At 33.3% G+C, this 15,724-nt stretch overlaps 1 protein-coding gene across 1 annotated transcript in view; it reads right to left on the bottom strand.

Moving 5' to 3' along the window:
- The window catches only part of DMD (dystrophin), a 2,325,391-nt gene that overhangs the window by 175,457 nt on the left and 2,134,210 nt on the right, over positions 1-15,724 (bottom strand).

Here is a 15,724-nt window from a genome sequence, read left to right as displayed (position 1 = left end):
CTACTGGCCAAGACCTCTAATTCCAAAGAAGTGGCTTTTTAGGATCTCTATTACAGGTGGTCTAAGATCTTGAGAAATATTTTGCTGCACAGAACAAAGACCTGGATATATGGCAAACTGTCCCAGTGGCAAGACTATGTACATCGATGATGTCATAATTCCATGTAAGCACTGAAGGAAGTTATATGCTTATTAAAATAAACATAAATATAGACACATATACACACATGTATACATATCTGTAGTGCCTAGCATATATTTAGTACTTAATAAATGCTTGTTTACTGATTGTTTATAGAGGCTTATTTTTTTCATTTATGTGGCTCATAATGAATCTCTTCATGAAGTTATTTATGGTTCTTAGTATTTAATTGATGCAAATCACAATGCAGAAGAGAATAGGAATAGAGTCATAAGCTAATGTCATAGAACTAGAACTGGAAGGGATCTTAAAAATCACCTAGTCCAACCCTTTCATTTTACAGAATAGGAAAGTGAGGCCTAGCAAGGTTACACAGGTAGTAGTGGCAGAACTAGGATTTGAACCCAGGTCCTCTGTCTCCAAGTTTAGCACACTTACTAGTGTACTACATTGACATAGCAACTCCATAGGGCACTTTTAAATATTGACTTTTTCAAATCCTCTGTTTTAAAGCAGTGACTTCAGCTGTGGGTATAATGCATATCAAAACTTTAGATTTGGATTCAGCCATTTGGAGTGTGTAAGGGCATAGCAAGAAGAACAATTCTTATGTTTTAGGGGCATCATGAGCTCTAGCTGGAATGTCAGAAGACTAGTTATGTCAAAATAAATAAATGATCAAAAATAATCTTATTAAAAAAACAAAGCCATGAAGGGATTTTGAAAAATAAATTTAAGTAAAACAAGTGAAATGAAAATGGGGAGGATATTAAAATTCAGAAACTGATTGATTATGCATTAGCCAGATCAAAGCCTCTTGGTGATAATGAGGCACTGAACAGGGATTACCACCTGTCCTGTTCAACTTGCAGCTGGAATCTGCCAAGAACAGCTGTACCAAAGCATTTAATATAAAATTAGCCTTTGGAAGCATGAACTTAAAATTTCCACCTGCTTGTCAGTCCTACATCTTATGTATCTATACTGCAAGTCAAAAAGCTTCGTACATTATGAAGCTGTTTGTACCTTAGGGAAAAACAAAGCTTTGAACAACAAAATCCCCTGTAGTCTGCTGCAGTTGACTTCTGGGTCTGATTAAAATCTTTGTGAAATAAGGTTTGGGTATTAAAAAAAATTATCTGTGTATTTTGGGTTTTCTTTTTTACATTTTTTCCTTTACATTCTTTAATTTTTAAATTACAAACCAGAAAAACCTCAAAAAATGAATATTTCCATGTACACAAAAGGCCTGAAAGAAAATTTTATGTGAAACTCTGATTATCTTACATGCAGCTTGTATAGGTGTGTACGCATCTGTGTAAATATATCAAATGTGGTAATACCAACTTTTTTTTTCCCTCCAACAATAAGTGGTTACAAGTTTTTTGTTTTTCAATTTATATATGGATCCTTTTCCATTTTCTTTGATTTCTTTATGAGCATATCTAACAGTAGTATCAGTGAATCAAAGAAAAGGCATTCACAGTTTAGTGATTCATTGGGTATAGCTGCAATTTGTTTTCCATAATGGTTGGATCACTTCACAGCTACAGGAACTGAATTGTGTGTTCATCCTCCCACAGTTCCTACAACTATTGTTATTTTTCTTTTTTGTCATCTTTGCCAATATAATGAGTGTGTGATGGAAATTAAGAATTGTTTTATTTTGAATTTCTCTTTGTGCTTTAGAATACATACCTATATACATATATATTTATTTATTTCATTTTTAAAATATACTAGGATTTGTCTCTCTGAAAACTACTTCTAGCTTTTGACCATTTATGTACTAGAAAATAGCCCATATTCGTATGAATTTGTATCAGTTCCTTACATATCTTAGATAATCTTTATTAGAGAAATTTGTTGCAAAATTTTTCCTGAGTTTAGCTATTTCCCCTTCTAATTCTAACTGTATTGATTTTGTTTGTATAAAAACATTTTTTTTTGTAATCAAAATTGTCATGTAGCCTATGATCCTTTCTGTCCTTGCTTAGCCAAGAATTCTTCCTTGTCCATAGCTGTTTTGATGACTATTATCTTGTAATCTAGTTTAAGATTGTGTACTGTTATGTACCTTTCTTCTTCCTTCTTTTAAATGATTTCCCTTGAAATAGTTGGCCTTTCATTCTTCCAGATGAATTTAAAAATAATTTTTCTAGTTCTATAAAATAATACTTTGATAATTATATTGGTATAGTACTAAATCAGTAAATCAAAATAGGTAGTATTGTCATTTTATTATATTATTATGTTTGGGGGTTTTTATTTCAGTAAAGTATTTTGAAGTTGTATATTCCCAAGTGTATCTTGGGTAAGTAGACTGCCAGATTTTATATATCTGGTAGTAATTTTAAATGAAATTTCCTTTTCCAACTCCTTTGCTGCTTTCTGGGTAATATACAGAAATGCTAATAACTGTGGATTTGTTGCATATTTTGTACCATTAATGAAGTTATTTATTTCCAATTAATTTTAGTTGAATAACTAGTTTTCAGTGAACTATTATCTCTTCTGCAAAAAAGATACTTTTGTTTCTTCTTGACTCAGCTTATTCCCTCAATTTCTTTTTTCTTATTGCTACAGGTAGTATTTTTAGAATCATATCACATAATAGTGGTAAAAATGAATATCCTTGCTTTACCCTTGATCTTACTGGAAAGATCTCTAGTGATCCTATGTTAGAGATAATACAAGCTCTTTATTTCAAATACATATTTTAATATATTAAGTAAAGGTGTATTTATTGCTTTTTAATTTTCTTCTTCTGAAAGCATATTACATTTTGTCAAAGGCTTTTTCTGCATGTAATTATTAAATTATGATTTTATATTAATGTGGTTATTATATTTATATTTTCCCTAATATTATACCAACTGTACATTCCTATAATCCAACTTGGTTGTGGTATATGATCAAATGAGATAGCATATGTAAAAAGCTTTTCAAGACTTCAAAAACTATATAAATGCTATCTTTCATTATTACAATTTTAATGCAAATTTTATATACATATTTTACATGCTCATTAGAGATACTGGTCTATAGTTTAATTTCTCTGCCTTAATTCTCCCCAGTTTGATTATCAAGATCATATTTGTCTTACAGAAGGAATTTGGTAGGATGGAATCATTCACTATTTTTGTAAACAATTTCTTTAAAATTTAAGTTAATTGTTCTTTGAATTTCTAATTGTAAATCCATCTGTGACTATTTTTCCTCATTTGGGAGACCCTTTATGATATGATTAATCTCTTTTTCTGAGACCGATTCAAGTTGTTTAACTTCTGTTCTAATAATCTAGTTACTTGGGGTAGCTAGGTGGTGCAGTGGATAAAGCACTGGCCCTGGATTGAGGAGGACCTGAGTTCAAATTTGACCTCAGACACTTGACATTTACTAGCTGTGTGACCCTGGGCAAGTCACTTAACCTTCATTGCCCTGCAAAAAAAAAAATAATAATCTGGTTACTCTACATTTTTCTAAATCTTTATTTTATTAAAATTATTTTTTGCTGACATATTGAAATGTAATTTCCAATGATTTGCTTTCTTTCCTCTTCACTTATATGAGTTATTCTTTTCCATTTTTTTAATATCGGCACAGAATTTTCAAATCTTTTTTTGACTTAGACAAAATGATTTCTCTATTTTACTAGTTTTTTTTTTAACAGCTTCTAGTTTTACTTAGAGTTTTTTGGATTGCAGTTTTTTATTTCTTCTTTGATTTTAGGATTTCTATTTTCATGATTATTTTTGTTTTTTGTTTGTTTTGTTTTTTGGTGAGGCAATTGGGGTTAAGTGACTTGCCCAGGGTCACACAGTAAGTGTCAAGTGTCTGAGGTCGGATTTTAACTCAGGTCCTCCTGAATCCAGGGCTGGTACTTTATCCACTGTGCCACCTAGCTGCCCCCATGATTATTTTTAATAACAAATTTAAACCACCTAAAATCTTTCTGTAATCAGGTAGAATATAGCATCCTAAAGAAATAATTCACACCTCTTCAACATCTATCAATGTGTTATAGTATTTTATGAAGGTCTTCCAGAAAATCACAGGAAGTTAACCTATTTGAAAACTCTTGTTAAGTATAATTTTCTCAAAATAAAATGTATACATTACAAATTAGAACCTAAGGCAATGACGAATGCCTTTTTCACTCTGGCTAAAGGGAGAAAGGGAAAAGGAAGGAGGGGAAGGGTGAAAGGAAAGGGAAATGAGGAAGAAAAAAGAACTAGAGAGGAGAGAGGGAGTGAGAGAAAGGGAAAGGGAGTGTGAAAAAGGGAAAGAGAAGAATACGAATATTCGTTTCCTTACTCCTCTCGAGTCTGGCACAAGTTAAACAAGATACTCTAGTTAAGTGTTTGGAAAAATCTGAATCATCTGTTTAGGGTGGGCAGGACAATTTAAAACCTTATACCTTTTTCTTTGTCCAAAAGTCTGAGCACGTCTAGAACAACAAAGAGTTGCATAGCCTGACATTCAGCGGAGAAAGCTCTTCCTTCAGTTCTTAAAAGATAAAGCCAGTCAGCTGCTGAGTGGGAGCTGAGAGTGAATTTAGTGTAGTTAAGAGGAGAAATGTGGGTATGTTCCCAATTGATTCATCAGATAACCAGGTGCAATCCTATTAAGATAAGTTACACCAATGGGCTGGATGTTGTATAGAGCTGTATAGAGCTGACTGTCAAAATGTTAAGGAGCAAGGAATCTGAATAATAGAGTCTATTCTCTGCCCACAGATACTAAGATACACTAGAAATCAGGTTTTATGTATATTAAATTCAGTTTATCTGAAGTAAGTCTATGGTTTTAGCAGGCTAGGTCTATATTCAAGTGTTAACTTTGGAAGTTAAAGTGAATTGTTGGTAGATACAATCTTTGGAAGAGATGTTACTGGGAGGAAATAATATAAAACAAACATCAGTGCTCATCTAGTTCAGTCATTTGATGTAGCAAAATAAATAATAGTGCAATTAAGTACTTATCTTGATTTAAAGGAAATCCATGAACGGCAACTGGTGCAGCAGACAGTGAGCCCACCTCTAGGTAGGAATAGCTGGGTTCAAGTTCTACCTCAGGCAGAAACTGGTTGACTGGTTAAGTGATTTAACCCCTCAATGATCTGGAAAGCTCCCAAACAAAGGTATGTGATGAAATAATGGGATTTAGCAGATACTCAAAGACCCACCTGGAAATTAATCTATACTGATTGAATCAAGTGAGAGTAGGAAATCCAAAAGAAGGGTCCTTAACACAATCTCATTTTTATTCACTTATAATAAATGCTTTTATTACTTTTTAGAAAGGAAACTCACTATTATGAAGAAAATGGAATTATCACTCAGAAGACTTGGTTTCAAACGAGAACTCTGATACTTATTAGCCATATGACTTTTGGCAAGCATCATAATGTCACGCACTTTGTCTTCCCAGTTCATCACCTTCCTTAAATCCCATGATCTATACCTTCATTCCATTTCAGCTATACAAGAAAGGTAAAATCTATGATCATCTCATAATCCATCATTTATAACAGTTTGATTTCTTGGATGCAGAAGTCTAAATTAGTCCTTGACCACAGTCTCTCATCCTTCCTTTTCTCCTTCTGACTCCCTCTTCCTACAATTATCCTTTGTCCTCACCCCTAGCCTCAGTCATTCCACCCCTCCCCTCTCCTCCCTTTACCCCATGCTCCCAGTCTTTCCTTCATAATCTTGGCTCAATAGGTAACCTGACACCCTTTTCTACCCTTGAATTCCTTAGCCATTTCTTCTGTCACACAAACCTGGGTTATCCCCACCAGCTATCTGCCTTTTTCTATTCCTTCTCATGGCACTGAATACTGTTGGAGAAAAACACAATTGTGCTGATGAGATTCACTTAAAATTCAGTCAGCTGATCTCAACTGGACCTTTAAGGCTGCTCAAGAAAATTGTTATTCTCCTCTGTTTGACTAGTTGGATTTCATTTAGTCTAAGCTGTTGCCAAAGTGAGATACTTTGTGTTTCCTGTAAGCAAATCCCTTTCTCCAGCCTCTGGGTCTTTGCACAGACTACCCCATGACTGGAATGTTCTCCCTGTCTACCTCTCTTCCTAATCTTCTTTTCAGGCTTAGCTCAAAGTTGTTACCCCTTACTGGAGGATTTCCCTGATTCCCATGTAATAGTCAGTCCTCTCCTCTCTCTATATTACTTCAAAATAAGAACTGGTAGTAGAATTCCTGGGTCAAAAACTATGATGAGATTTGTAATTTTCATATCGACATATTTCTCTCCAAAATGTTTGTTTTAATATACAGATGCACCAACAGAGTGCTTATTTCTCCATCAATATTGTGGGTTTTTTTAGAAGGGTCTTTTTACTATTATACTATACTATATATTATACTATAATAATATTTACTATTATTTGGGTAAAAGGTTGTGTTTTAAGAATTTCTTAATTAGCATTTCTCTGATTATTAGGAAATGTGAATGTTTTTCATGTATTAACAGTTATATTTTAAATTATTCCTGTCCTTTGACTATTAGTTCATTGGAATGTTTACAACTAAACACACACACACACACACACACACACACACATATTGCACCAGGTTTTGTTTTTTTAAGAATTAGATATCAGACTTTAATATATTTATTACAAATATTATTCTCAGTCTTTCTCATAATTTGAGATAGCACTTTTTGTTGTGGAAAATCCTTTTGTTTTTGTATAATCAAACTCAACAATTTTTCTCCATTTATTTCATATATTTATATATACATATACATATATATGTATGTATGTATATATATATATATTATTTGGGTAAAAGGTTGTGTTTTAAGAATTTCTTAATTAGCATTTCTCTGATTATTAGGAAATGTGAATGTTTTTCATGTATTAACAGTTATATTTTAAATTATTCCTGTCCTTTGACTATTAGTTCATTGGAATGTTTACAACTAAACACACACACACACACACACACACATATTGCACCAGGTTTTGTTTTTTTAAGAATTAGATATCAGACTTTAATATATTTATTACAAATATTATTCACAGTCTTTCTCATAATTTGAGATAGCACTTTTTGTTGTGGAAAATCCTTTTGTTTTTGTATAATCAAACTCAACAGTTTTTCTCCATTTATTTCATATATTTATATATACATATACATATATATGTATGTATGTATATATATATACACACACACGTATACACACATAGTTTTAATAGATAATAGATAAAAGTACCCTTTCTCTCCATAGGAAAAGGGGCTGGGTTTGTATTTTGTTAAAATAGGAACCTCCCATGGGGGCGGCTAGGTGGCGCAGTGGATAAAGCACCGGCCCTGGATTCAGGAGTACCTGAGTTCAAATCCGGCCTCAGACACTTGACACTTACCAGCTGTGTGACCCTAGGCAAGTCACTTAACCCCCATTGCCCCGCAAAAAAAAAAAAAAGGAAACTCCCAGATAAGGAAATTCTCCCTACAAATTCAGGTTGGCACATATTCTGAAAGTTATTTTTCTGGAGTGATGCCTAGAGCATCAAGAAATTAAGTGACTTGCCCAGGGTCACATAGCCAAAATGTATCAGGGATGGGCCATAAGCCCATCTTTCCTACCTTGATGGCTAGTTCTTTATCTGCTTTGTCACACTGCTTCTTCTTTTTCTTTTTTTCCCTTTCCACAATTAAGCCAAAAATATTATTTCTTTTTCTCTGTTTGTTGTTGTTGTTGTTTTGGTGGGGTGGAGAGGAAAAATGTATTTTTCCAGCATTTAGATTGCTGATCTTATTAGAGCTGATAATAGAATATGATGTGAGCTATGGCTCTGAACTTATTTTTTGACAGTTTTTCTAGTACTTTTTATTCAATAGTGATTTCATTCTTCAGTGTTAAGTATGGAGATTTATAAATATTGACCTCTGTGATTAGTTTTTTAAAAAATGTTTATTCCATTCACTATTTTCTATATTTTTTTCCTCCAAGACCAGACTCTTTAAAATTAATTGCATTATAGTACATATTGAAATCTGGTAAAGGAACCTTTGCCAATTTTCTTTTTTCATAGTCTGTAATATTATTGTTCATTTTTTCATACCAATTTTGTCATAACTTTAATCTTATGAAATAACTTGCTAGGCTAGTATTTTTATTGGTATGGCATTAAATCAGCAATTAATTTGGATCGTGTTATTTTTACTATGTTTCAAAATTATTTTTAACCTGTCTTTTTATTGGTTTCTTGAAAGTTTTGATAAATTAATGCCTGAATATTTGATACATATTAAGTTATTGTAAAGGGTATTTCTTTAGCAGCCTTCCTTGATTTCGTGTTGGCACACTCACACACAGACACACATGTATGCTGCACACAGAAACATACATGTTTGGTTTGGACCTGTGCATTTATTGGTAGGAGAATTCTTCGTAAGTAAAATTCCTTTAATCAGGAAGAACAGCAATTCTTCTGCAACTTCTCGTTTTAGAGTCACCTGGGGCACTGAGAAGTTAAGTGATTTGCCCAGTCCCAAAACAAGCTGTGAACCCAAGTCTACTTGCACTACAACCACATTGCTCTAGATTCTTCTCATGTCTCAGCTTGACTATTGCAATAGATTTCTAATTGCTTTTCCAGTATCCAGTCTCTTCCCTCTATAATCCATCCCCACCACTGCTGCTAAAATGGATATTTGTAAAGCACATTTGACCATGTCAGTCCACTCTCAGGAAGCTTTGTTAACTTCTTATTACCTTAAAGATAAAACAAAAACTCCCCCATTTGACATTTAAAACTTCCCAATGTGACCCCAACCTATTGTTCCATGCTGATTACAAATTATTCACTTTTACAAAGTCTAAACTGGACCCAAACTTGCCTACTTGCTCTTCTCCATACATGACATTTCATTTCTGTCATCTGTATACCAGAACATTGTCCTAAGCCTACCTCCGCCTCAGGGATTCTCCAGATCACTTCAAGGCTTAGCTCAAATACTACCTCCTTCAGCAGGTGGTTAGTGATTCCCCTCAGTTCTTTGTCTCATATATACATATATCTGTATATGTATCTGTATCTGTATATGTATGTATGCATGCATGTATATATATATATATACATATATCTCCTGTATTTATTTACGTGTAAATAAATTATATCTATTTGGTAGAATTTAAGTTCCTCCAGAGCTAGGACTGTATCCCTTTTTAATCTGTAACCCCATTGTGTGTACAGTAGTAGGCCAGGCATTAATAACAATTGTTGCTTGACTGATTAAGTGATTCCTGACTTGGAGATTGGCCTGCTATCCACTATTCCTCTAATCTTCTGGTATATATGGTGGTAAGAATGCAAATTATTTCTGCATCTCTATCTTATACTCCCCCATGTTATAATTAAAAATTTTAAAAATATTATTTATTCATTGACATATTAATCCTTTATTGCATGTAATATCTAATTATATATTATATTAATCATTTATTATCTCTATTACTTCGTTACTATCATGGATTTTAATTAGCCATGCCATCACATGGTCTACAAATAACGATATTTTAACTTAATCACTGGCAATAACTATTCCTTTAATCTACTTTTTCTTGCCTTTTGGCCATGGCTAACATAGCCATTGCTTCAAATGTTTATGTCTTAAAGACAACAGATATTGGTGTTGCCAGTTGGGAGTGACAATTGAGAAATGTCTTCCTGTGAAACATCTTTCCTTAGTGAGTCAGGGAGAAGGTATTTATCTGTAGTCCAAAAGGATCTAGGAAGAATTTGTACTATCTCTGTTTTTCCCTATAGAGCCAGTCAGAGAGTGCATGTTTTTTTCTCTTTTATCTATGATGATAAACTGTGCAGAGAAATTATTAAAAGTGTTAGTTTGAGAGAAGATGGAGAGAGGTTTCCTGTCACTGCTAGAGAAAAGCTGAAGAAAACACTGGGAAGAAAGAGACGAAGAGATCCTTTCTGAGGGAGCTGTTTTCAGCTTTATCTTGTGAATAGGATTTAAAAGAAGAGACTTTCTTTAATATCTTGAGAGGGACTGAATAAAGTGATATTGCATTTTCAGATAAGTGAAGAGGAATCAAGTACAATATTTGAAGGGTCTGAAGTGATTTTGGTGGTGATATAGGCATAAATAGCTGTACACATATCTTTAAGTTTGTTTTTTATTTATTTAGTAATGATTTAGCATTTATTATTATTTATATATTATATTTATATCATAATTTATAACTAAATTAGATTTAGTTGTGTTAATATGTATATCAATTCAGAGAAATAAGATTAATTACTTATGGGAAACATCCTGGTGGGGGTGGAGTGACAGTTTTGTAGCCACCTAGCAGGGTTACTGCTAGAACCTCAGTTAGCAGCTGCCTCTCTGGAATACCATGACCTATGAGAGTGTGAGTTGAAGGTGGGAAGGAGTGAGCTTAGATGGGGTGCTACACTGAAATTTATAAAACTCTAAGATATGAGTTGTGAAAGCATATGTCCTCATTCAATATTTGTTTTTTAGCATCTAGTATTTCTTCTTTGTATATATAATATTAGCTTGGGGCTTCAAATACATGAGGGTGTGGATAAGAGTTGCACAGGTTAAACAGGCATAGATGGGTTGTGACTTGCACCACCAGCAGTATCCATATCATTGAGATCACAGGTACCTAGGAGTAAGGTTGTAAGAGGTTTCTTTATGAAGCTTGTTGCAGACAAATTTTTCTGATAAAGATCTAATTTCTAAGGTACATAAGGAACTGATTCAAATTTTAAAGAATAAGAACCATACCCCAATTCATAAGCAGGAAAAGGATATAAACAAAAAAAAATTTCTAATGGAGTAATCCATCCATAATTATAGAAATGCTTCAAATCGCTAATAATTAAAGAAATGTGAATTAAGATTCTCTGAGATTCTATGTCATAGCCATCAGAGTGACAAAGTTAACAAAAAGGGAAAATGATAAATGTTGGAGGGACTGCTTTGAGGGGGAGAAGGGCATATTAATTCACTTTTGGTAGAGTTGTGAATTGGTCTAGCCATTCTGGCAAGCAATTTGGAACTTTTCCCCACAAAGATTCTAAATTGTTCATACCCTTTGGCCCAGCACTATCACCTCTGAGTTTACTTCCCTAAAAGATTAAAGGAAAATGGAAGGGGTCCACATGTACAAAAATATGTACAGCAACTTTTTTTGTGGTGGCAGAGAATTGGAAACTCAGGGACTACTCATTAATTGGGGAATGGCTGAACAAATTATGGCACAGAATACAATGGAATACTATTGTGCTGTCAGAAACGATGAAAGGTACAGTTAAAGAGAAACCTCAGAAGACTTATATGAACTGATATAGTGATGCAGGCAAAACCAGAATATTAATTTACACAATAAAAATAGCATTATATAGACATACAACTTAGAAAGATTTAAGAACTTCAATCAACATAATAAAAAACCACAATTCTGGAAGACCAATGATGAAAGCTGCTATCTACTTCCTTAGAGAGATGATGGACTCATGCTACAGAATAAGCCATATATTATCTGGACAAGAGCAATATGGGAATTTCTTTTGTTTGACTCTGTATATCTGTTTTCTTTTTCTTTTCTTTGTATTAAGGGTAGGTGGAGAGCCAAGAAAGAAAAAAAGATTTTTGTTAATTAAAAAAAAAATAAAGCTCAATGCAGTATTCATATGTATATTTAAAGGAGATATATTTTATTTTTCATGGAACATTTTTTTGTCATTTTGATTGTTTTTTGTTTGAATTCAGTTTTGTTTAGTATTATTAGTGCCAGCTCTACTTTTTGTGAATTGATAGTGAAAAATGGTTGAACAAGGCAATAAGTATCATAGTAAATTTTAGAGTACCCTTTCATTTTTAATCTACTTAGATTTTCTGGATTAATATGATTAATGTAAATGGCATACCATTGGAGTCTACTTTTTGATCCATCCTGTGACTTTTAAAAAATTTTATTGGAGAAAAGTCCATTTGCAAATAGTTAAAATTTGTGAGGTTGGTTTTTTTAGTCATTCTATCTGAAAGGAACATGTGCTTTCTGATTCTTAGTATTTTTATTATTAATTAAAATTTAATAATCAGAAACATGTTAAACAAATTTACGCTATCTCATTCCAACTTTGACTTCCTCTTTCTTTCTTTCTTTTTTTTTTTTTTTAGTGAGGCAATTGGGGTTAAGTGACTTGCCCAGAGTCACACAGCTAGTAAGTGTTATGTGTCTGAGGCCAGATTTGAACTCAGGTACTCCTGACTCCAGGGCCGGTGCTCTATCCACTTCGCCACCTAGCTGCCCCCTGACTTCCCCTTTATCAAGATAGGAACTTCATTTTGGGATTACCCTGCCTTTCTCTTTTACCAAAGACTGGAATTTTACTTTGGGACTATCCTGCCCCTACCCCTTCTGATTTTCTTCTCTCTCCTCTCTCTCCCTCTCTCTCCTTCCCCAGCTTTTCTTAAATGCTCTTCTGAAACTATGCTAAGAGGGTGCTCCCATTTTTTAAAAGTAACTTTTATCTTTTGTGTTTTAAATACTTAAATTTTTGGCTACTAGGCTATTCAAATACTTGGACACATCCTTCCCTAACCTTTTCTAATCGTTTGCTCTATCTTGCTTTCATAGGATATAGTAAGTTTTGCTTGGCAGAATTTTGGCCAATGGCCATATTTCCTAATTTTAAATTGTTTTATTCTATTTCTTCTATTCTCCTCTTCTTGAAAAATCTATTTTGATTCTTATTATTGTTCTATGGTAAGTGGTTTCTGCACTTCTGATGGCTTAGAATATTTTTCTTTATCATTGTACTGTTGTAGTTTAACAATTATTTCTAGGAGACTCACATCTTGGGTTCTTCCTTGTAAGAATCTTTTGATTCTCTCCACATATATTTTTCTGGTTGCTCTCAGCAAATCTGAGAATTTTTCTTAGATGATTTATTGAAAAAAGTGTCCAGATCCTTTTATTATTCTGAGTAATCTGGGATGTTAGTAATTCTGTAATTGTTGTGCCATAATCTATGTATTCAGGCTTTTTATATGAGCTTCTGTTTTCTCATAATTTGGATTATTCAAGTGATTATTTCAAATTAGTGTTTCTAGCTGCTCTATATGACGTACGATTCTGTATTATGCATAAACTTGCTTTTAGCTCTTGTATGGATTTTTTAGGTTTTTAATTCTATATATTGTTCAGTTTGCTTTATTATTTTCTCTCCTTTTAAACAAGCATTCTCATTTCCTTGTTTAATTTTTTAAAATATCGCCATGCTCTTTAAAAATATGGTCTCATAATTGCCTTAGCATTACCAACTTTTCTTTAATGTGCTTACATCTATTTAAAGATATCTCAAACACTCTAATTTCTCAGTTCCTCAAATTTATTCATTTTCCATGAGCTGCTCTTGGACTTTTTCTCAGAGGATCTTCCTCTGATAACCAAAGATCATTATGTCTATGATCTTGCCATCACCCACAGGTGTTCCACTTTCATGTTCATGAACTCTGAAATTCTTTTATGTTATTATCATAATTCTTTATCATGCTATCTTTCCCACTGCCTTACATCTACTAACCTTATTCTTCATCCCCTTTGAGACCTCCATCCTTCAGCCCTCAGTTCTTTCTAAGGTCATTTCTCCTGCACTAGCTATAATATCCTCCCTTCTCAATTTTGATCTCTTGCTAAACCAATTCACTTCTACACCAGAGGTAAGCCACAAACACACTGCCCAACACACTCCTGAGGATGAATCAAGCAAGAGTAAAATGTAATTGGGAAAAATTTAATAAACAAAAATGCAATGAATCATATATAATGTTAAAATGTAATATGTTAATATTTCTAAAGTCAAAAGCCACCATTAGGGATCCTTATGGATGGTTTAGTTTTGGGAAATTAGGAAATTCTACAAAGTAGGACTTAATTGATTATTTTGTTGATTGTCTAGATTTTTTTTTTTTTTTGGTAAGGCAATTGGGGTTAAGTGACTTGCCCAGGGTCACACAGCTAGTAAGTGTTAAGTGTCTGAGGCTGGATTTGAACTCAGGTATTCCTGAATCCACGGCCAGTGCTTTATCCACTGCACCACCTATCTGCCCCCGATTGTCTAGATTTAAGCAAATGATGGAGAAAATATTCATAATGGAGATTAAACTTAAAAATATGTCATAAAGACTTTTTCCCCTATAAATTCAATTGTTAAAAACATTTATGAGCACATTACTGGTTATATCTATCAATTTTTGTCACATTAGAAATTAAAACAAAAATTTTAAAAGTATCAATGTGTAAATTTATTTAAAATAGTAATGATAAGCCCATTATAAGTTAATATACATATTTTATAAAAACAACCATATTTTTTAAAATTAGCAAGATGAATAGAATTGTTTTACATATATTTTGGATTTCTTTTTAATATCTGGCTTGATATAAGACAGCTGGATCTCATATCTTGTCCAGGTTTACACAGATTGTACGTGACAGAGGTCATATTTGCCCTGTACTCTATCCATTGTGCCACTAGTTGCCTCAATATTCTTAGGCACAAGAATATACAGTTTGGTGGAAAAGGGGGAAAGAGTAAGAGTAGTAGGTAAAATATATGCTTCTTTGCTTCAAGCTATGGGGAAAAGAAAGTTTTTAAAGGGTAGTGACTAAGCTGTCACTCCCTCATACAAAAATATAAGTAGCAGAGTTCAGCTTCAAAATCACTTCTTTGGCCTCTAAGTAAAGTAAACTTTACACTACTCTATTGTACCATCATAGTGGCTAATTGGTACTTACTGAATGAGATGAAATTTGTAGGTATCCTGGGACTTCTGACTTGCCCTGTACTATTTTTCACTCTTTTTTTTTTTTTTTTTTGTGAGGCAAATGGGTTTAAGTGACTTGCCCAGGGTCACACAGCTCGTAAGTATTAAGTGTCTGAGGATGGATTTGAACTCAGGTAATCCTGACTCCAGGGCCGGTGCTCTATCCACTTCACCATCTAGCTGCCCCCGCCCTGTACTATTTTAACATTGCTAGATCGTATTACATAAATTAACATTATTTAAATTGTGATTTATAAGAGTTAGTGTTTTTTCTGAGTCCTTACTTTCCTTGCTTACCCTTCTTACATTTTATACTATAAAGATGTCCCATATACTCAAAACTCTTCTTTTCATCAATTTCTGTGAAATAATGCTTCCTGATTTCCCCCCTACCTCTTGGACCACTCTATATTTGTTTCCTTCACCATTATTGTTTCTTCTTGATATACCTAAGTGAAGCCATTCTCCAAGGTTTCCTATTCCCACTTCCACTTCCTTAATTCACTGTCCCTCCTCTGGATTATTTAAGTAGCTTCCTAATTAATTTTATTGCTGTTCCCTCTCCAAAAATCCATGACTGAGTTGTTAAGCTGAATATTTCACAAAAATTTATAATAAAAATTTTAGTAGCTAATACGTACAAGGCCTTGAATCCAACCCACTATTCAATTCTATAGGTGTTTGTTAAATGCCTCTTAAATGCAAGAGGTTATGTCATACTCTGGAGATACAAAGAAAAA

The sequence above is a fragment of the Dromiciops gliroides genome, chromosome 3 (genome assembly GCF_019393635.1).
Source record: "Dromiciops gliroides isolate mDroGli1 chromosome 3, mDroGli1.pri, whole genome shotgun sequence".
Classification (NCBI taxonomy): domain Eukaryota; kingdom Metazoa; phylum Chordata; class Mammalia; order Microbiotheria; family Microbiotheriidae; genus Dromiciops; species Dromiciops gliroides.
This window is presented reverse-complemented; position numbering and strand designations above follow the sequence as displayed.